At 38.7% G+C, this 24,528-nt stretch overlaps 1 long non-coding RNA gene across 1 annotated transcript in view; it reads right to left on the bottom strand.

The window, feature by feature from the left end:
- Positions 1 to 804: 804 nt before the first annotated feature.
- Positions 805 to 24,528, bottom strand: part of LOC121397725 — a 28,511-nt gene continuing 4,787 nt past the window's right edge. The window contains exons 2-3 of the long non-coding RNA XR_005963869.1: positions 9,972 to 10,065; positions 805 to 2,155 (exon numbers count right to left, since the gene is read on the bottom strand). This is a non-coding gene — a long non-coding RNA (uncharacterized LOC121397725). The remainder of the gene's footprint in view (positions 2,156 to 9,971; positions 10,066 to 24,528) is intronic.

The raw sequence follows: 24,528 nt of genomic DNA, 5'->3' as shown, positions 1-24,528 counted from the left end.
AGAGAGAAAAAAATCACAACATAGATGTGGATAGACTTTATTTCCCCTCTATTTGCTCTAAGCATACCTTTAACTTTCACATGTACTGCAGATCCAGCAGCAAATATGGCAGATCTTACATGACCAATATGAACAGTACACAGCAGATCCTAAACTATGGCTAAGACACCTACACAAACATCTTACATTTGCTATCAAGGAATGTGATGCATTTTTCACAATTCAGTTTTTATGCTGATTTTATGGTGCAAGATGTTTCAATGAAAAGTTTTATAAGTTTTATTGCAGTCTTTAAACAAGTTAATAATTTGCTTTGAACTACAAAAGAGGCAGGTTGACCATACTATTCAAAAGACAATGGGAACATATTTAGTAAGGGGAGTTTATATTCACTGCAAAATTCCCATTATTCCGGGTTTAGAAAATCCTGTCTTTATTGTGTTAGTCCAAGCAGAGGTGAGGTTTGAAGATTAGCTTGTCTTCTAGTACAATGTAAAGAACTCTCTCAGTTCCAATCATGAAACCTACAATGTAATATACAGTATGTATTATCTAATGGAAGAAAGAAACTGTCTAGCTATATTATAAAATTAATGAGAAAATCAAAATAATGAATTTATTTACAAGCAGGGTTTGTGATAGGCCCAGTTTTTTGATGGACAATTATCTCTAATATGTTATTGGTCAGTTCTCCCTTTGATTAGATGATGTATATGAGTTAACTGCCGGGAGATGGATAGTAAAGAGCATGTCACTATCTCAGAGACAGTACAGAAATATTCGTTGATGATATTTACAAAGTAGTGAAGTAAACGAAAATTTTAATTGATGCCAAATTTGTGGTTATCGAATAGTGAAAAGTTCAAACATGATCAGACCACCGTTCAGTATGTACAGTTTATGGAAGAGCTGATTTCCTGGAAAGTTTAATGAAACAATTTTAATGAAGATGGAAATAAATTCAATAAACAAAACAGCAACGTTTTATTGTGACATTCGTCCAAATAAAATATACTAAAATATAGTTAATATAGTAAAAGCAATACAATCACTTGTTATTAAATGCTGTAAGTTTTAGATTTCAATCAACATGTCCAAAACTTTTTTTTTAAACTTAAAAGGGGTATTAGCTTGCCGAGCTACCTAGCCTCTATCCTAGCTGTCTGACAACACTGCTGGTAGGTCTGTCTTATTATTTATAAGTTACGACTCAGGTTAAAAAATATGAATGAATAAAGATAACCCAAAACAGCATGAATAACAAATGAACAAAAATAGAAAGGATATTGGTTCACTTATCTATCATGTATGATTCATTATCCAGATCACTTCTAGACAGCAAAAAAAAAAAAGTAAACAAGGAGACAAGAAAGTAGGAATACCACAACAAAAAAACTTAAAAAGCATTAATTTCTATTGACATAACATTTATTTGTTGCCTGTGCAGGGTTTTCTTTCAAGCCGAGGTCCTCAGTGTTATTGCATTGAGCCTGATTTCCATCTCTACTCCCCACAGACCCTCTTTGATATTTTAGATTTATCATAAACATGAAAAATACCCATTTAGTCAGGTTATTTCTTTTAATGAATGGTAGAAAATATATGACAGATATAACAACTGTGTGTTATAACTCTTCCAGGCTTTTCATTATAATCATGAAGAAACACAAACCCCTCTTTTGTAATTCCCAGCTAATTAACAAGATCCTTATTGTTGACATGATCCAAAATATTGTGGGTTTGCTCATTAAAATGTGTACAGATCATTATGTTAAAAGAGTCAGTTCTTACTTAATCTATATAAAAAGGTAATTTCTATGGAATCCTAGGTTTTTACTGGCATTTGCACAATTATCCTGGCCATAAAAATTGTATTTCTTTCAAGACTATCAGTAACTTATTTTTTACATGTCCATTGAACAATTTTTATTTCGTCAGTGGGTTCGTATGAATTAGACAGAACCTATGAGGTGCTATATATGTTCCACATTTTTAATCATCCTTAAATCCATTATTCATAGGATGGTAGTAAAATATGTTTCTCACCATATCTCAGTTTCCATACTCAATTTCTTCTGCTTCATGGGTTTTTTGTTACAGGTATGGGACCTGTTATCCAGAATGCTTGGGATCTTTCTGTAATTGGTTCTTCATACTTTAAAGGAGAAACAAACCCTTTAACAAAAAAAAACCTACCTCCCACCCCACAAAGATCTTCCCTCCCTCCCCCCCCCCCAGCCTAGCTCAACTTTTTACTTACCCCTTGGTGCAGAGTCACAGCATCGGAGTTCACCGCAGCCATCTTCCGGGTCTTCAGTAAGCTGAGACAGATACCGGTGAAGCAGAGCATGCGCAGTTGGAGCAATTTACTGGTTTGCAACAACTGCATATGCACCGAAATGGATGGAAATTGCCGAAGCGCAGGAAGAAGACACAAAGATCCGGCAGATGATAACAATGAGCTCCGATGCTGTGACTGTGGGGAGTAGGGAGTGGGGTCTTATTGGTAAGGATTTTATGGTTTTCGGCATGTCAAATGTTAAAAATGTGTAAGATTTTTTTCCCACAAAGGACATTTTTGGAAAAATGGATTGATAAATAAGAGGAAAAAATCTGTGTGCATTTGGTTGGACTATTTTACCAAAACTTATCAGAAATTTTCAGATTCTGATTAATAATCCCTAAAATGTTTTTCCACAAAAATGCAAATTGTTTGTGGTTTCCGGGCAGAAAATTTTTTTTTGCATGACATTTTGAAAAAGTCCCGTTTTTTCCCCATACGATTTTGTGGATTCTAGTTTGGGCTGACTTTTTTATTTAAAAAATCTGAAAATTTCAGATTTTGATAACCCCCCCAAATGATATTAAATAGACCCCTAAATATTAACGTGTTTGAAATATAGTGTCCTTCACAAACCTAAAGCTTTTTCTGGGAAGAATTGCATACTTCTCATCAGTAATTATTTATCTTGCTTTCATCCTAATATAAAATGAATCAAAAAAGAAGAATGCTTTCAGCATTTTTATAGAAGTACAGAGCTTGCCTGAGCTTGGACAAACCCTTAAGTAAATAAATAGTAATGCTTCCACATTTCAATTTTGAATTAGGATTTTATTTATTTTCAGTTTTTCTTACAATATATTATGAAAAGTCATTTCTTTCTTTTTGCAAAAAAAACTTTTAAACCTATGGCCAAAACTGCCACTAAAAAAATCTGTTCACCAAAAAAAGATGGCTATGGGTTTTATAGAAGATTCAGACCCTTTCCCAATTTACTCACTCTTCTGAATAAATAATCTTACCATGAAATTGTTTGGACATGTTGTCAACACATTTTATAGGCTTTGCCTACTTAAAAAAACTTCTAAATATGAAATAAACCCAATAGGACTATTTTGCCTCCAGTAATTATTAATTATATCTAGTTGGGATCAAGTACAATGTACTGTTATTATGGAGGAAAAGGTAATCATTTTTAAATACAATTTTTTAAAAGAAAAAGTGAATTCTGATTAAAGAGAAATCTGATTAAAAATTGTGTCTATGGGAGATTATCTTCACATTATTTGTAGCTTTCTTAATAGTGGTCAAAGTAACAAAGTCACAGCAACACTTACTTTAAAACTCCAACGGGGGAGTGTAATTAAACTTTCAAAGCGCAAAACAATTCACACCAATAAGACTAAAAATCCACATCTCGCAATGCAGTATAGTTTCTTAAACTGTTACTGCATTGCGAATTTTAATTGCGCATTGCGACTTTTAATTGCGCACTCTTAAGAAGTGCTTGAAGGTGTTGTAATCTTTTGGAGCAAAAATAACAACTTTTTCATTAAGAAGTTTTATTACATTAACTGCACATTGTTGCAAACTATAAAATTCGCAAACGGTCTTCCACTGTCGGAAGTGGTCGCTAAACAATTTCTGGGTTCACAAAAGCTAAATTAAATTTGTGCAAAGCAAAATTTGTTCGTGCAGAGGCCTAATTTTTTGCATTGCGATTAGTTTTTCCGTTACCAGTTTTACATTCCCCCGTTTGTCTTTTTTAATTAAACACTAGCAGCTCATTTTATATTTTGAACGTAATGTAATGTTTTTTGAATGTAATACCACATTGGTATGCAGTGCTTCACAAAAGAACTAAGAAGGTAATTTATTCACAGGGGCACAATAAATACAATTTAATTGCTTAGTGCACCCATGGCACAACTCAAAAGAAATCCCTGCCCTAAAAAGCTTTAATCAGAAGCAGAAATTAGTCCAAGAGCATCTTATTTACATGTTTTCCAGTGATACTTTTGCTTTCAGGTTAATGGAGCTCTGATCTCACATTTTGAGAAATATACCTCTTTGTGACAAGGCCCTAAATGATAAGCCAGACAAGGGTCACTTAAACTGCTTTGTTTTTAGTGCTTCAGAATTTACAGTCAGATATTCACCAAGAACTTTACATGTGTTTATTTTCCTGTTAGAAAGCAGAAGATTATGATTATCTTGATAAAGGGCTTGGTGGGCTTAAAATTATACTTTGCCTCTTATGTTTGACTAAAGTAATTTCATGGTTATTTGAAAACTGCCACATGTTTAGTGAACAGAATATTTTATGAATCAAAGATGTATTAAAGTGTGTTTTGCAGCCAACCATTACAAACAGTTTCTTCTCCTAAAACGACCCATCTCCCCTTATTTCAAAACACATTTCAAGAAGCCCCCACTATTGCACTTTTTAAATTCTTCTATCTAAATCCACCCCTCTTTCAATTTATTATTCCCTTCCCACCCTACTCCAGTTTCTTCTCTTTGTCATTTTTTACACAGTTTCATAAGCACTCCCCTGAATCATATTTTTTCCAGTTGCCTTCCCCCTTATTAACTATTTTACCAAAAGTTTTTCATATAGGTAAGGTGGCTTTTCCAGAGACTGTTCTGTTGTCAGTATTTTCACACACACACATATATATATATATATATATATATATATATATATATATATATAAAAATGGCAGATAAGGGCCGCACACCCTGAAGAGAGGACGAGACCTGGGTGCCCATGCGTCAAAGAATCATGCATAGGGTAGAAGGTGATGGCACTCACAGGATTTGAGAAAACAACAACTGGATAAAAAAGAAAAAAGTTTATTGATCCAACGTTTCGGTCCCACACAAGGACCTTTTTCAAGGAAACACAGTGCAGTGACAGAGTACACCTTTTATAGCCAGAGAGAGGCTATGTGCAAATAGAACCACACCCCCATTGATGACATCACTAGTGACCATCCACCATGAAGTTAAAAACACTTACTGGTTGTAACAATGGGCACTGGAAGCTGCCGTCCCTATAAGGACCAACTCGCACACCATAGGGGCCCCCAGCACGGGTACTTAAAAGGGTCAACGGATACTGGCAGTGCCACGCCTAACACAGTAGAGGTGGGCGAGACACTGGTGGGCATCGGATTGGGGCAATACACACTCACCAATCCCCCACTATGTAGGGGAGGTGGAAAGCTTAAACTCCGAGGCCAGTTAAAATAACCATAAAATTGGTCATGGCGATATAAACCCTTGGTGCCTGCATTGAAGCCTACCATTAAAAGGGTAAGACGCCAATATGGCCCAAGCGGACCACACACTGCTATCAGATAAAGCAGGTGGGTCGTCCAGCAACTGTGTTTGCCATTCGTCCTTGCCCACATATCTGTGTGCTGCACAGTCCGATTGTTTGCCCATCCCCAGCAAAGGTGTGTCTAGAGTGTCCTGTCCAGCTTGCAGCAAACAGAAGCCACTTACATGTGTCCTAAACCAGCAAAGTGTGGATACAATAGTGTGGGTTAAACGGAACGTAGAGTAAGTTATACGGACAGTGGAAGGTCCACTTCAGAACCTATAAAAGGAAGTATAATGCCAAGAATATTATACAAAACAAGGTAAACACAATGGTCTGAGAGCTTTTTTGTACAAAGAATTGTGCGCCCAAATGGCTGCATAAGAGTCCAACAGCACAGGTATATATGGGAGATTAATGTCCATAGTTAGATAAAACAACCAAGTGGTAAGGACTCATTCAGACCCCTAGGGGTTAGAGTGTCCAGTTTGAAGATCCATCGCGACTCTCTGCGTAGTAGTGCGCTGTCTCTGTCGCCACCTCTACTTAGAGGTGGCTGATGATCAATGGCCATACACTTAAACGTGGGGAGACCGTGGCCCTGGGATAAGAAATGTCTGGCCACTGGTTGGGTAGCCTTACCCTCCCTTAGTGCTTTACTAATGGCAGAACGATGGTTGCTGATCCTTTCTCTTAATGTGGTGGTAGTTTTCCCGACATAGTAAAGTCCACAAGGGCAAATAAGGATGTACACCACAAAAGTGGAAGTACAAGTCAATCTATGTGTGATCTTTAATCTCTTACCCGTATACGGATGAGGGAAATCTGGCCCACTCAACAGGCAGCGACAGGTGGTGCAGTCCGGGCATCTGTAGCAACCAAGTTTTTTGTTTGTGGCTAGCCAATCCTTGCGAGCGACTGTCGGTCCCTTGAAATCCGTCACCATCAGGATGTCTTTAAGGTTTTTGTTGCGTCTGTAACCCATCATTGGGGTTGGTGCTTGAAATAGGGCCAAGGATTCATCCATAGCAATCATGGGCCAATTTGTCTTTATCTTCTTCGAAAGAGTGTCTGCTGCAGGAGTATATGTAGTGGTGAAGATCAGAGGCACCTCCCTATTTGATTTAGTATGGTCTTTGTTCAGGAGGGATGCTTGTGTATGCTGCATAGCCTTATTTAGTTGTGTATCAAGGAGATCACGTGCGTAGCCCCTGTCCCGAAATTTGTTGTACATTGCCCGTAGTTGGGTGTTGGCAGAGCTTTGGTCTGTGTTGTTCCTGATGACCCTCAAGAATTGGGAGTATGGGATGCCCCTCACTGTGGCCGGGGGATGGTTGCTGGATGCATGGAGAAGTGAGTTGCGGTCAGTCGATTTGTGAAACAATTTGGTGCCCAGACCCCCATCACGTTTATATATATGTAGATCCAGAAAGTCAATTTCTTGAGCATGGAAGCTCATTGTCAATTTAATGGGTGTATCCAGGGTATTGAGATCGTTGTGGAAGTCCACCAATACTTGTTCACTCCCAGTCCAGATAAAGAACAAATCATCTATGTAGCGAAAGTAGGACAAAATCGAGGAGCCCAGTAGAGGTGAAATGTTCTCTGTTTCAAAGTTTAGCATAAATAAATTGGCGTATGACGGTGCCAGGGCACTACCCATGGCGGTCCCCGAGACCTGCAGAAAAAAAGAATTTTCAAAACGAAAAAAGTTTCTAGTTAATGTAAGTTCCAACAGCTGTAATAGAAATTCACTGGGAACTTTAGCATCAGGGGAGGTCAAGAGAGCCCTTCTGCAGGCTTCTAAGCCTTGATCATGCGGAATCACAGTGTACAGGCTCTTAACGTCCATGGTGACTAGGAGACATTGGGTAGGGATGTCCCCTAGTTCGTACAGTTTTTTGATCACATGGGTGGAGTCTTGTGTAAAGGATGGCATGGATCTCACATGGGATTGCAGAAAGGAGTCCACAAAGGTAGAGACAGGTTGGTATAATGAGCCCACTGCTGAGATGATTGGTCGACCAGGGGGGGCCGATTGGGATTTGTGTATCTTAGGCAATGTATAAATGATGGGCGTCCTTGGATACTCAGTTAACAGGAAATGCAGGGTGTCAGTGCTAATCCATCCTGCCCCGTGTGCCGCCTTCAGGCAGTCATCTAACTCCCTTTTAAATTTAAATGTAGGGTCAACAGGCAAAGGTTTGTATGTGGACAGATCTGACAACTGTGTAAGGATTTCTTCACGGTAGAAGTTGTAATCAAGTAGTACGATCGCCCCTCCTTTATCCGCTGGTAAGGCTACCCAACCAGTGGCCAGACATTTCTTATCCCAGGGCCACGGTCTCCCCACGTTTAAGTGTATGGCCATTGATCATCAGCCACCTCTAAGTAGAGGTGGCGACAGAGACAGCGCACTACTACGCAGAGAGTCGCGATGGATCTTCAAACTGGACACTCTAACCCCTAGGGGTCTGAATAAGTCCTTACCACTTGGTTGTTTTATCTAACTATGGACATTAATCTCCCATATATACCTGTGCTGTTGGACTCTTATGCAGCCATTTGGGCGCACAATTCTTTGTACAAAAAAGCTCTCAGACCATTGTGTTTACCTTGTTTTGTATAATATTCTTGGCATTATACTTCCTTTTATAGGTTCTGAGGTGGACCTTCCACTGTCCGTATAACTTACTCTACGTTCCGTTTAACCCACACTATTGTATCCACACTTTGCTGGTTTAGGACACAAGTAAGTGGCTTCTGTTTGCTGCAAGCTGGACAGGACACTCTAGACACACCTTTGCTGGGGATGGGCAAACAATCGGACTGTGCAGCACACAGATATGTGGGCAAGGACGAATGGCAAACACAGTTGCTGGACCACCCACCTGCTTTATCTGATAGCAGTGTGTGGTCCGCTTGGGCCATATTGGCGTCTTACCCTTTTAATGGTAGGCCTCAATGCAGGCACCAAGGGTTTATATCGCCATGACCAATTTTATGGTTATTTTAACTGGCCTCGGAGTTTAAGCTTTCCACCTCCCCTACATAGTGGGGGATTGGTGAGTGTGTATTGCCCCAATCCGATGCCCACCAGTGGCTCGCCCACTTCTACTGTGTTAGGCGTGGCACTGCCAGTATCCGTTGACCCTTTTAAGTACCCGTGCTGGGGGCCCCTATGGTGTGCGAGTTGGTCCTTATAGGGACGGCAGCTTCCAGTGCCCATTGTTACAACCAGTAAGTGTTTTTAACTTCATGGTGGATGGTCACTAGTGATGTCATCAATGGGGGTGTGGTTCTATTTGCACATAGCCTCTCTCTGGCTATAAAAGGTGTACTCTGTCACTGCACTGTGTTTCCTTGAAAAAGGTCCTTGTGTGGGACCGAAACGTTGGATCAATAAACTTTTTTCTTTTTTATCCAGTTGTTGTTTTCTCAAATCCTGTGAGTGCCATCACCTTCTACCCTATATATATATATATATATATATATATATATATATATATATATATATATATACATACTCGAGGCATTCAAAACCCAACATCCACAGAGTGATCCCATTCTCAGCACACTCTTCTGCCTATAACAGCCAACATTCAGTAAGTGCCTCCTGCTAATAGGTAAACTTCTTATACTCCTCCAGGACTTAAGCATGTGAGGTTCAGTTCAACCACTAGATTAAATTAAGATCCAATGTTAGGAGTCTGACCATATAATATATGAGGATTAGATAACTCATAATCAGCATTTGCAGTACATATTGTTAGACAAGGCTTGGTCAGAAAAGTCAAAGGTCAGGGCATGAAGGCATCAGAAAAGGTCAAGAAACAGGGTATCAAACCCAATTAACTGACAGATTAGACAAGCAGAGGTTCCCTTCACATATTTTTTTCTGTTAGCCAGAGTCAAGATGGATCAAATTCTCTTGTTGTGAAGTTCCAAAAGTTGGCATACTTCTGGCTAGAATGCTTCAGAGTCATGTGTTTTCTAGGCCTCTTTTCCAGTGAATTTCATTCCTGCTTTTATCCTGTGTGACTTTTCCTGTTTTGTTAGCTCAGTTGTAAATTCATCTCCGTTACTTCTCAAACTGCCAAATGTTAAAATTGTTTCATCCGTATACTCAAACTCTATGAGTGCTAATATACTACAAGTTCCAACTGAGCAATTTGAATATTTATACCCATGCTTATATTCCCTGCAGCCTAAATCATATAATCCTCTATACAAGTTCGCTGGTGAAATGTCTACAATTTCTAAGATTTTCTCAGAAATGTATACATTTTAAGGGGCTTCAACATATTTAATTTTATCTGGTAATACTAATAAAGTACTGATATGGTGTTTTCAGGGATCAGTCACCTGGGAGCGATGCAGGCCGACAAGCTTCAATGAATTATATCACTTTCACATGAATTAAAAGCTAAGCAATTAGAGAATTACATCTTGAGGAACCCTGCAAAGACCAAAATGGAAAGCGTTAGACCTAAATTAAATACATTTTAAACATTTTAACCTTAATGTAGTCAAATTCCAATTCAAATCAGTGTTTACAAAGCAAAATAAACAAATACATGGCATAAGTATGTGCCTCTGACTTGTTGGGATATACTATACGCCTAATATTTGTTTTACCTAAGGCTAATGCTAATGCTACATGGAGCAGATTCTTAGATAAATGCAGGTCAAAAATCAGAGTGGAATTCAGAGTTAAATTGCATTCTCATGTATTTCAGCACCCTAGTACACATAACTGAACAGTACCCATTTGCTTCCCATTTGGCTAATGCCACATGGGGCTGATTCTTGGTCTGCATTTATAAACATATTGATTAGACCCGGTTGTTCCATGTAACAAGAGATATTAGACATGCATGAGCAATAAAAGAATAGGTGAAATCTATTCTAGCCAATCATTTTAACTGGAGATCCTTATATATTCCCTATGGATATATCTGGCTAAACTCCCTTTAAGACCTGTTCCAAATTACACTTACTCTCCCTGACTTATACAAAAATTAAAATTAAACTAAACCCTGAAAATAAATATGGCTAGAAATGTCATATTGTATGTACTGAATTTATTAAACCAGCCAAAAGGTTCAGCATCTCTATAGTAGTAATGACCCAAGCCTTCAAAGTTTCCCATCTTGGCTTTTACTTGGAGTGTCTGTGACACGCACATGCTCAGTGTGCTTTCAGCAGCTGTTGAGAAGCTAAGCTTAGGGGTTGTTGCAAATCATGAAGTAGAAAATGAGGTTTGCCTGTAATATAAGCTGATGCTACAGGGTTCATTATTAAATTCTGATAATGTGCTGCCATGTACCAATAATCCAAATAATTTAGTAATCAGCCTTATATTGTGACATTTATATTATAAACTGTATATTCAGCATATTGTGCAATGGTGTCTAAGCTCAGTAAATGACAGCAGCACAGAGCATGTGCAGTGAATCATCAGAAAAGGAGAAGGGGAACTTCTAGGGGCATCTTTGGAGGCACAGACCTGTACTGTAAAGTGTTGCACTTGGCTGGAACAGAAGTCAAAAACATAATTTACAACATTTCTATGCTACTTCTTTAGTTAAGCTTTAGTTCTCATTTATGAACTGTATAACAAACTACAACTCGCACCACCGGTGACTCTGCTGTCTACCGCCTCCTCACCTCTCAATTCCCATAGCTGCTTACATTAAAAAATGTACAAACTTACTTGCCACATCCTTCTGCACTGATAATTTGTTCCTTTCCCTCTCTCGTGATTGTGTCCCCTTCTGTCTGCCCTAAGCAGCTTCCTTTGATGCCTTCCCCCAGTTATGGCCATGGATTATAAACTTTGGAAAGCAGCACCCTCCCCATATTGCCTCTTAACTATATGTAATTGTAACTGTGCATCTATTCTGGTGAAATATGTGTCTGTATATTAAACTGTTATATTTTAGGGGTCATTTGCAACTGCAAGTGTAGTGAACAAAGTGCAATTTTAAAGGGGAACTCCACATAAACATAATTTCAAGCAACTTTGCAATATACATCAATTTAAAAAATATGCAGACTTTTCATGATTTTTAATGGTTTATAACATTTCCCAAAGCCTTGCTTCCTGCTCTCCTGCTGACCCGTCTGACTACTTTGTTGAGCTGGCTGAATACTGTTACTTTGTATCAGCAGCCATCTGTCCTCCTCCTGCATCCTCCAAACCCCACAATTCCCAGCATACATGTATTCAATAAGGAACAGTGCAATGCAATGTCGGTTATGTAGTTCCAGCATGCTGTCTGTAAGCTGTGGAGAAGTTGCTACAATTTGTGGTTTGGAAGCCGGAGTTCCCCTTTAAGCACAATCAGCTTGTTTCTTTCCGAACAATGGCAAATTCCAGCATCATTGCAGTCACCTTCACCAGGGGGAGTTGCATCTGGTGCAGTGGCAACCAATTTGTAAGGATTAGTAAAATTGCTTTTGCATGTTTGACTTGAATCAGACCCAATCAATCTGAATATCCAAAAGCCCAGCTGGCATTATTTTTAGCATTTGGTGTGGAAGTGACAAGTGCACCTAATTCTTTTGGTGCAGCACACTACAGCAATTGTTACTGGGTGATGTGAGACCCCTGCTACTCCCTGATTCAACGGTGGAGGTGGCGGTAGCTACAGGGTTCCCCAGCATCACCACCATTCAGAACAGGAATTCAACAATACGTTTAACTACATATGTTAATAAATATTTCCTTGTTGATGTAATGGAACAAAATCTGAAATACTGGGCATAATTCCTGATATATATGTGTAGCGCTGTGGAAAATTGAGTGCACCGTTCTCTATCTATAGTCTCCGGGTGAGACCTTAATTCTTAGGGATTAAGTCCTTGCAAACGGTGTGGAGGCAGGGTGTAGTGTAGTATAACTTCTGCTGATCTCTCTGACTACTTTGCTGAGCTGGCTGACTACTGTTACTTTGTATCAACAGCCAGATGTCCTTAGTCTGCATTCTTCAAACCCCACGATGCCCTGTACACGTGATTTCAATAAGGAAAGGAACATCACAGTGCAATGCATTGTGGGTTATGTAGTTCCTGCATGCTGTCTGTAAGCTGTGGAGAAGTTGTTACAATTTGCAACATCAGTATTTAGTCCCTCCTTCCCTGCCAGGATTTCAAATGATGCAGAAAGAGACGAACTGTTAAAACAGCTGGAATGCAGCATAGGAAATGGCATTTATTCATACTTTTTGAAGAAACAGGTAACTGTGATGAGTATATTAGGGGTTTCTGTGTTATTTGGGCCTCTTTATCAAATTTTGGTTTGGAAGCCGGAATTCCCCTTTAAGGTTGCTGTGTGCATGTATACACACAGACACTCACTGGAAGGTCTGAAATATGACTGCCTTTTTGTTGCTATTGAACAGATACTGCTGCCGAAAACTATTTTTTAGTTGTTTGTAAAGAAAAACTGCCTTTATTTTGTACCTGTTTGCTGCAGGCTGAAATAAAAGCCATTTTTTCTTTAAAACACTTTTGCTGTCCTGACGCTTACTCTGTGGAAACCAGTCATAGAAGGTATAATTAAACTTTATATATGCATACATTTTAAAGGTGTCAATCAATTGTGTGATGAGATTTTAAAATCATTGGAGAATATGCAGCATTCCTTGATCTATTGTTTTTTACCCTATGTCTAATACTCTGTTTCTCTGTCATCCAAGGAAAGCATTCAGTTGAATAACAAGCCCTACTCTCTGCCTAAACGACTGAATGATTTGCTGTTTGGGCACACAAACAAAAGACTTCATTGAATAACGCCTGCTCTTTGTATGGCTTTAGAAACTGCTCTTTTTTTGAGAGCATTTGATTTATCATGCTAATTAAGCAGTGTGTTCTCCTTTCAGTGTCATCTTCTGCATGGGAGCACAGAACAAGAGCACATCTTTAAATGATCAAACTGAATGACATTATTTGGCAATTTGTATATAACCAAAGTTGTGAACACTACTTTATTAGTACATAGATGGCTCGTTGACCTTTTCTTTTACGAAGCACCCATGTGGAGTGAGGCTGAAAATGTTGCATGAGGTCATTTAAAGCGTAGCAGTAATCTGATGAAGTAATCTTTCCAAAAAAAGGACAAAGACAAATTAAAGTGACTTCATGGACCCAGAAATTGTTTAATTTAATTCGAAAGTGGGAATATCTGAAAAAGCAGAACAGTTAAGAAATATAGTTGAGGCAGAGCAATTCATGACTAGGTTAGCATGACAAATGCTATAGACGGCATTGAACAATATTTTTTTTTCTTACATTTTTTTTTAAGTGAATTCAGTCAATATTAATATTGATAGAATCCACTTTCTAGAAATGCACCTGCTTCTAGGAATATCAGTGAAATGCTCAATCTCATTCATATTGGTTTTATAAGGTTAAGGGACTGATTCACTAACTTCGAGTGAAGGATTCGAAGTAAATAAACTTCGAATTTTTGTGCTCCTCGACTATCGAATTGGCGTAAATTCGCCTGAGTAGAATGATTCGAATAGATCGAGCGCAAAAACGCTGCGACTATTCGCCATTCGATAGTCGAAGTACTAGATCGAGCACAAAAACGCTGCGACTATTCGCCCATTCGATAGTCGAAGTACTGTCTCTTTTAAAAATACTTCCACTGCCTACTTCGCCACCTAAAACCTACCGAATTGCTTTAAAAGCCTATGGGAAAGTCCCATAGGCTTGTTTTCCAAGTTTTTGATCGAATAAAAAGGCATTCGATCGAATGAAAATCCTTCGAGCGAATATTCGATCGATCGCCTATTCGCCTGGCGAATATTCGCCAATTCGACTATTCGCCAGCGCATAAATTCGCCTGAATTGCCTATTCGATTCTATTCCCCAGTCGAATTTCGAGGGATTTAACCCCTCGAAATTCGACCCTTGATGAATTTGCCCCTAATTGTTTCCGTGGACTTCTTCTGACTGTGTGGGCTCAGCTTCTTCAGGGAAATGGTTTGGCCAGAAGGGGAAGTGCAAACATAAAAAAAAAAAAATGTTGAGTTCAGAAGTGATACAGGGCTTTGGCAGTTCTCAAAACACTGGCTATTTTTAACCTCACCTTAAAGTGGACCTGTCACCCAGACACAAAAATCTGTATAATAAAAGTCCTTTTCAAATTAAACATGAAATCCAATTTTTATTTTTTATTTAAGCATTCATAGCAGTTGTAAGCTCATTTAAAAATCTCAGCTGTCAATCAAATATTGTCTGCCCCTCCTCTATGTCCGTGGCATAGAGGCGGGGCAGACAATTACTTTCACTTTCAATTCAGCACTTCTTAGATGTCACTGCTCTCCACACATTCCCCCGTTCTCTTTACCATATAACTGTGTGGCCAGGGCATGGGGATGGACATCGGGTCCCCCATTCTGGTGCACAAACAAAATTCTGAGATGATACAAGACTTGTCTTAATAACAGTGTCCACAAAATGGCTGCTTCCTGCTTGCTATAATTTTGAAATTCCAGACTGAAGGAAACAAGATTCAAATAATTTATATAGTGTAATTAAAGTTCATTTTCCTTGACTAATCTGATAAAATAGGATTTGGAATAATTTTTTTGGGTGACGGGTCCCCTTTAAGTCTTTAATAGGGTTCAAAAAATACATGAAGCCTCCTCTGGTGATGTTTGAGAGAAGCAGGCTCACCAACAGTTACTTCAGTGCAGGATTTTATAAATAAAATGGACTGGTGCCAAGGCTACATTTTATCACAGTCCTCTGATTCTTGCTCCTAGAGTATATACTCTGTATCAGAGAACCGTGATTCTACATAAAGCTGGCCAATCAATGGCTAGATTAATTCACTTTGGTTCAAGTTCTTTTTTTTCTCTTCCCCACAGTGGAGGAGCCAAAAACTGGATAACCATGAATATAAAATCACCACTGTTTTATGTTGAAGCAGGGAGGTCATGTGATCTTGCTTGTCTATAAGGATTCCTGAAATACATATACAGGATCTTACAAAAATGTGTAAATCTTAATACCCTTCCCCAATTTGTAAGTTGAACGTACACGCAACTGGTCAGGAAGTCTTAATATTAAATTGCAACATTTCAGTCTCCTTAGTCAAATTTATATGACTAAGCTGTATTTTACTCGTTATCTAAAATGTTAACGCTCAAAGAAAAACTATTTACTGTTTATGAGGACAGTTAAATATCTTAAATGTAAGTTGGATGTTTGTCAGGCTAGTACACTTAGGGGGGCCAATTATTTTTGATGTGCGCTGGGTTTCAGGCAATACCTCGAAGTTTTCGGAGTTTTCTGGTGAAAATTATGAAAAAAACTTGAAATTTGGATGAAAAAGTCCTAAAAATTCTTGAAAATCAGATTTTTTCCCACAAAGCAAATTTTCTGGAAAATGTAATAATAAATGAGCATAAAAAACCAGAGCAGATTTGATCGGAGTTTGTAGTAGAAAATATTGACATAAATTCAGACTTTGATAAATAACCCAATTAAGGTATGTCATCCTAGGCAAAATGTAAGTCATTTTTTCCAAATTTGAGTTTTCCATTTTTTTAGAGTTTGTAAGCACACATTAATAATGATGATTACAATACAAATTTGCTGCATTCATTGTTTTTATTAAAAGGATTTTTAATAGTTTTTAATAGTTTTAATAGTTTTTTCATAAATAAGCACACAAACAAATTTGGCAATTTGATGAGTTTATTTAATTTAAAAAAGAAAACACAAATTAACATTTTGATAAATAGGCATCCCTGTAATAATTTATCAATAGGTTATCATCCACATGCAACTGTTTCATGCCTCATATTTTGTCTATTCAGAAGCACATAAGTAACTCTATAAATGTGCATCTAGAACTATTTGTTGAACAAGTCAAATGTTTTTGACAAGCTTTTGGGAGTATAACTCCTTTCATCAGGTCAAGAGATTCAGGCTCTGCGTCTCTTGACCTGGAGGAATTTAAGCTCCCAAAAGCTTGTCAAAGTTGATTTGGACCAGACACTTTTTTCTCTATATTTTTTGCTTCTGAAATATAACTGTTCCTGGCATTAGTCTAAACATCCATCTCACTCCTGTATAAATCATTGTGCGTTTTTGTGTTTGACATTGGATCAAATGTTAAACGATAATGAAAACAGGGAATAGGCATACTAAAAAACAGATGCAAAAGGAAATGTGCCAATATCTACATTATGAGACTTGTAAATTCAATGTTGTTACAAGCTTCTGTAGAGAGCTGTTTCAATTTTAAACATGCAGCTCACAAGCAGTGATTCTAAAACAGAATACCTTGGGTGCAATGTATTAAGGTATTCCATGCTATAATGAATAAAACATATAACTTGTTATACTGTTTGGGTACCAATTCTGCCATATAAAAATGCCAGAAGCTTTGGGAAAATATATAATCATGTGAGTATTATGCTATAGTATTTTAAAGCTTATTTTTTTTTTACATTTTGACTATGGTGGTGGTCCAGCCATCAAAAAAACTTGACGTCGTGAATTTTATGCGGGGCATAAAAGATTAGACTATACAATCATTTTCAAAAACAGGTCCTTCGCCAAGATCTGACATTTCTAATGGCAATTCAAGTAAAAATCAATGTAACATGTTTTTATTTGTTAAACTTCACCTTTGACGAATGGAAGATTTTTCTAACATTTTTTAAGGGTTCAAGCACGGCACTTGCCACTGGGAGTGGATTCATTCAAAAGGTGTTGAATATAAAAAGACGGTCTTGGCAGTGTTTTTCATTGAAAGCAGTACAACTGCCACTGAATGTACTACAGAAAGAAATTTGACATTTGAAATGGGACTACTCAGAAAATCTGCAGTATCCTTATACTAAGCAATAGGAATATTTGCATACACTTCCAATCATAAAACAGCCAAACAACCATTGTAACATTACTGTGGGGATTTCAAGCAAATTAGTTAAAATCCAAGGGGCAAATGTACTAAAGGGCGAAAATTCGCCAGCGTGACGTCATTTCGTTACTTCACCGATTTACTAACGGGTGCTGGTGTAAATTCGCTAGCGAAGTGAACCTACTCTACTGAACGCTACTACGCTCCTTTACTGCAGGCGAATTTGCGTCGAAGGGACATAACTACGATAATTCACTAACTTGTGGATATTACTGAACGTTACCTCTTGCGCCAGACTTGCCTTCGCCACCTTAGAACAGGTGAAGTGCAATAGAGTAGATAGGGGTTGCTTCAAAAAAAAGTTGAAATTTTTTTCTAAGTCCCAAAATATGGCACCTAAACTATACAGTGGGCACATGTATAGGGCAAAATAACAACTCTTTTATTTTATTGAACAATAAAATAATTTTATTTTATGAAGTTTTCCCAGGCTTGTGTAGTGTAATGTATTTGCTGCTACATATACGTCCATTGTACTTTAACTTGGCGCCATATGCAAATTAGGCATCGCTAGCGTAACTTCACTTTGCTTGACGAATTAACAGTAGCGCAACTTCACTACCTTTCGCCTCCCTGAGCACAACTTCGGATTTAAATGAATTAGCGTCGCTCTGGCGAAACTTCGCCTGGCGAAGTGCGGCGAAGTGCGGCGAAGCCAACGCTGGTGCAACTTCGAAGGTAAGTAAATTTGCCCCTAAGTGTCAAGAGGCTGAGGATTATTGTAGCTGTAATAGGTGAAAAATCCAGTGAACATTTTAGTTATTAGTTTCAAATGAAGATGTCCATATATATAAGGTAGCCAGTAGAGCCCTGCATGGGTCCAGTTTGGCAGATCCGTGCCCAACCTGGACCCGCAACTTGATCTAGACCCACAAACCAACAATATACTCACCACCTCCACACTACCTCTACCCGTCCTACCTCCACCTCTAAGATGACCCGGGGATTCAATAAAACTGGAAGTTACGTCACCCTTGCCAGGAAATGATGTAATTCTGGAGGCGAATCAACCAGGTCAGGGGGAATAATTATTTTTCACACAAGGGGGGATGATTGCAAAGCTGCAGTCAACCTGGGCATCTGCAGACTGGCCGCACAGTCAGAGAATCATGGACTTTCCGCTCTCAACCTGACACAGTATTCAGTGGGTACCTTTGGGTACCCAATGCAATGCAGGATTCTAGGAGCCAGTCCATTTATAAACCTCACTTAGCATAGCTACTGTATTTCTTTATCCTATAATGCGAATGCTTTTATAATTGTGACTGTTTCAAAGTCACTGCTCTGAATAACACTTATACATGGATCCATCTAGCAATTTATTGGTGGCTTCTTCTGACATTTGTTCTAATACATTTTTACTACTCTCATAGTCCTCTACTTTATTTTCCCTCTTTGAACAAACCTACATGTTACTATGGTAAGTGCAAATACACCAGCACACAAATGCATTAAGACCATTTGTATTGACCTGCACCATACTATAGAAAGTGCAAACACAGAGCAGCCATAAAATATCCTTTTTGCTTGAGACGAGCAAATTGCACTTCAATGTACATCTATTTTAACTCCATTAATCTGAAAGCAAAAGTATCACTGGAAAACATGTAAATAAGATGCTCTTGGACTTATTTCTGCTTCTGATTAAAGCTTTTTAGGGCAGGGATTTCTTTTGAGTTGTGCCATGGGTGCACTAAGCAATTAAATTGTATTTATTGTGCCCCTGTGAATAAATTATCTTCTTAGTTCTTTTGTGAAGCACTGCATACCAATGTGGTATTACATTCAAAAAACATTACATTACGTTCAAAATATAAAATGAGCTGCTGGTGTTTAATTAAAAAAAGACAAACGGGGGAATTTAAAACTGGTAACGGAAAAACTATTCGCAATGCGAAAAATTATGCCTCTGCGCGAACAAATTTTGCTTTGCATGAATTTAATTTAGCTTTTGCGAACCCAGAAACTGGTTAGCGACCGCTTCCGACAGTGGAAGACCGTTTGCAAATTTTATAGTTTGCACCAATGCGCAGTCAATGTAATAAAGCTTCTTACTGAAAAAGTTGTTATGTTTGCTCCAAAAGATTACGTCACCTTCACGCACTTCTTAAGAGTGCGCAATTAAAATTAGCAGTACGCAATTATAATTTGCAATGCAAAAACAGTTTAAGGAATAATATTTCATTGCTAGATGTGAATTTTTAGTCTTATTGGTGTGAATTGTTTTGCTCTTTGCGACTTTACTTACATTCCCCGGAAAATGTTTTCATTACTCTAGTTCCTGTAGGAAATCCCCATTATAGAATTTTAATGTTCAAAATAGTAATCACTTTATTGATTATTAATCACCTGTAAGAAAATTTTGGCTTGGCTGGGATTGGCCAGTTTAAGGGTCTCAGGAGGAGGCTGAGGAAGAGTTATGCAGAGGGATGGGGTCTTACCTTGCCAGTCGGTTCCAGGTGACAGCAGGAGCTACAGCTCACATTACCCTGAAATCCAGGGGGAAGGAAAATGGGGCATTTGACAGGGAACAGGAACAGCTTGGTAGGCCTGAGGACCTAACGGGAAAGTAGTCAGACTCAGTTTAGGGTCGGGAGAAAGGGGCAGGACCCAGGTGTTACATGGAAATTAAGTTCTGCCCCTTAGGAGTTGAGCAAGGTTTGTTATACAAATGGTTCTGTTACAAGTCTATAATGTTATACATGTCTTTATTGGGGAAACAGAATTGGTTTAGTGGTTCAGTGTTGGACTGGCCCACCGGGATACCAAGAAAACTCCCGATGGGCCCATGTGTCAGTGGGCCCTTGCGCTGCTAAAGATTTAGCCTATTTCATGGTCATTTCCTATTTCTTTGAGAACAAAGAGGCTAAATAAATGGAATAATAGATTATAGCATGTTAAAGTAGAGATTAGGAGAATAGAGGTTGAATGAGGAGAAGAAGAATAATAGTACTGAGAGTGGGGCCTCTGGTCTATGGTTCTTTGGTGGGCCCCTAGTCTAAGGTTTTTGGGTGGGCCCCTGGTGTCCCAGTCCGACACTGTAGTGGTTGTTGGGTAAGTAACGGATATATATATCTGTATATCTGTATTCTTTATCTTATCTTTTTATTGTACACTGTACATTTGCCCTTTGTGTATTTATATTGTAATGCATATAATACATTCTATACCTACTCCTTCATAAAGCATGGTTGACATTGCAGTAGCACTAATTCAAATGTATGTCTCACATCTGGACAACGATTGTGTGTCACCTTTAGTCTTTACAAATGTGCACTAAAGCGTACACAAGCCATTTGTTTGCCCTAAAATTAGAGAAGCACCGTATCCACTATTTTGGGATTCAGTAGAATCCCAAACTCTTATGAAAAATTCTGCCAAATCCCAAACCGAATCTGAACCCTAATTTGTATATGGTTAGGAAGGGTTAACAAAATTGCAACTTCGTTGTTAGTGTGACAAAAAGTCATGTCATTTTAATTATTTGAATTTGGTTTGCCCAGACACATGGATTTGACAGAATCCTGTTGGAAAAAGTCAAATCTTGTCTGAATCCCGAATCCTCTACCGGACTGCATCCTGGATTCAGTGAATCACAACCTAAAATATAGTTATTTCAACCCTGTGCTAAAAGGGTTCTTGTATTTACGAAATTAATATTCTCTTTAATTTGGCCCGTGGTTAACATTAACATCAAGGGTTTTTTTTTATCAAAATCCAAACTTATCTCACTATTTGTGTAAAGCCACTCTGACCAAATCCAACTTTTCCCCCCTATTTATCCAGAAAAATTATTGTGCATTAAAAGTCTCAATAAGATCATAAAAGAATCCGAATCTGTGACTTTTTCAGATTTGCCGCCCAAATACTGCGGCTTTTTCGGATTTCATGCCCGAATACCACGACTTTTCCGGAAACCCAGTACAAGTCAGGATATCTTTGGGACATCTGCCATTGACTTCTAGCAGGTCTGAGTTGGACTACTTCTTTATTCAGACTTTTTTGGTTTTCCCCTTTAAGGGTCAGGGCACACAGGCAGATTCAGGGAGATTAGTCGCCCGGCGACAAACCTCCTCTTCTTCAAGGCGACTAATATCCCCGAATTGGCTTCACGCCAGCTAAAATATAAATCGGTGGCGCTCGGAACTATTCATTTTCCGAAGTCGCCCTTATGTTTCATCGTTGGCAGCTTCGGAAAATGAATCGTTCCGAGTGCCATCCCGCCGCGATTTACATTTTAGCCGACAGGAAGGCAGGGGAGGCTGTTCGGGGAGATTAGTCGCCCCGAAGAAGAGGAGATTTGTCGCTGGGCGACTAATCTCCCTGAATCTGCCTGTGTGCCCTGCAGGGGCGCTCAACCAATGAGGCGAGTTGAGGCCTCAGGAAGCAGCGCCCCCCTGGTTGCCGCTCCTGGTAACTAAGAGACGAATTTCTGTTTTTCAACCTGTATATTCAGCTCTTTTAGTGCAGAGAGTGCAATTGCACTTTCTGCACTAGCGACATCCAGCGCGACGTGGATTGCCCCTGACCCCCTCTGGTGCTAAAGAGGTGAGTGCCGTGGGGAGGGTCGGCAAAAGGAAGGTCGCTTCACATGGCAAAATGACCAATATCGCCCCTGGTGCCCTGACCCTAAAAGTCCAACCACAATAAAAAATCTGATAAATAACCCATTAAATGTTATCACTTACAACTAGAAATCGTATAAATTGGAGAAAATCAAAATCACATATTAAACTGCGTATCATAGATCACTTTTAGCAAATCAAGATTTAGGTCAGGAACAGTAAGGTCAGGGAAGCTGACTGGGCCATCAGGACACCAAGGATTATTTAAGACATTGCTTGTACATTGCTTCACCTCTTCTTAAAAAAATACAGCTAGAGACAAAACTAAATATAAACAGAAGTAGAAATAGTTAATTTAAACAAGCACCATACTTTATATTTTATATCCGAATGTAGCAAATGCACTAGGCTGCCGGCATAATACAATTCCAGAAACTTCCCATGGGTGGCGCCTGAGTAATATGTTTATACAGAGCTACTGTATTTCAGGTTTAGTTCAGTGTTTTCTCATCTATGAGACAGGGAGTTCTGCTGTGCTATAAGTGGTGTAGTGGTGCAACCTGTTTTAATTATTTGCTTTCTTTTGTAAGAGGACTTAAATTGTATTAAAGGGGATCATGGTGAAAACCTAAACAGCATGGGGATCCATTCAAAGTTTTTGATAAGAATAAAATACAGGATGGAACAATTAAGAACATAAACAAATCCAAATGAAAAACATACAGAAAAATTCAATGTTATTAGATTAGTATACAGAACATGTAAAAGGAAAAAGTAACAATTTGTTGTTTTTTTCCATCAGCAGGGTAAAGTTAGGGGATGGGTAGATATGGCATTTATATTGGGGCCTCCAGAATCAGAAGTACCTCTTCTTGGGAAGGGGGTTAAATTACAGACACAATAGATAAAACATTATAATGTGTAACAAAAGTTTAATTGTAAAGGTGTCATAAAAAGTTTGCACCATTTCTAGAAGCCCATAGGCACTGATTAGGGATGGGTGAATTTGACACGTTTCGTTTCGTCAAAAATTCACTGCCGGCAAAATTTGTTTGACGCGCATCATTTTTCCAGCGAAAGAAGGCGAAAAAATTCGCCCATCCCTAGCAATGATCAGCCTATAGCATTTTATGGCCACCTGTTTGAAAGACGAAATCTAATTGGTTGCTATGAACTTCTGGACCTGGTGCAAACTTTGCAACTTTTATTAAACTAACCCATTTGAGTATATTCTGTTCATGTAAAAGTGGTCACTGGGGATGCTGGGAGTTGTAGTGAACAATATCCGAAGGTCCATAGGTTGTATATCCCCTCATTTAAATAACTAGGACCCAGCCATTCTGCATTGCCAGAGGTCCCTTTCTGTATCTTTGACCCTAGCCCTATGGATTTGACCCTTTGCATAGAATCTGTTAACCTTGTGTATGCTGAAAGGGTCTGTGCATGAAAAAAACATTCCTTGAATTTGTTTTATGATTTTTCAGGGTTCCAGCATGCAAAAAGCTTCCTTGGATTCCTTTAAAGGGATACTGTCATGAGAAAAAACATTTTTTTCAAAATGAATCAGTTACTAGTGCTGCTCCGGCAGAATTCTGCACTGAAATCCATTTCTCAAAAGAGCAAACAGATTTTTTATATTGAATTTTAAAATCTGACATGGGGCTAGACATTTTGTCAATTTCCCAGCTGCCCCTGTCATGTGACTTGTGCCTGCACTTTAGGAGAGAAATGCTTTCTGGCAGGTTGCTGTTTTTCCTTCTCAATGTAACTGAAAGTGTCTCAGTGGGACATGGGTTTTTACTATTGAGTGCTGCTCTTAGATCTACCAGGCAGCTGTTCTCTTGTGTTAGGGAGCTGTTATCTGGTTACCTTCCCATTGTTCTTTTGTTTGGCAGCTGGGGGGAAAAAGGGAGGGGGGTGATATCACTCTAACTTGCAGTACAGCAGTAAAGAGTGATTGAAGTTTATCAGAGCACAAGTCACATGACTTGGGGCAGCTGGGAAATTGACAATATGTCTAGCCCCATGTCAGATTTCAAAATTGAATATAAAAAATCTGTTTGCTCTTTTGAGAAATGGATTTCAGTGCAGAATTCTGCTGGAGCAGCACTATTAATTGATTCATTTTGAAAAAAAATTTTTGTTCCCATGACAGTATCCCTTTAATGTCTTTATATAGGGAATTATTATTCAGTTTATAAATATAAATAGGTTAATAAACACAGATTGTAGTGTGGCATTAGCAGATAAAACCCCATACTCTAGCGAGTACAACATTTTTATCAGGAAAGTTGCTGATTTTCTACAGAAACCAAGCACTCTAATTTCTGTCTGCCTTAGGGATCCTCGGGGCATTTGCAGTCAGTAAATACAATTGAGGTCTAAGTGGATGTGCACAATTCACACA

This window comes from Xenopus laevis, chromosome 8S (genome assembly GCF_017654675.1).
Source record: "Xenopus laevis strain J_2021 chromosome 8S, Xenopus_laevis_v10.1, whole genome shotgun sequence".
Taxonomy (NCBI): Eukaryota; Metazoa; Chordata; class Amphibia; order Anura; family Pipidae; genus Xenopus; species Xenopus laevis.
This window is presented reverse-complemented; position numbering and strand designations above follow the sequence as displayed.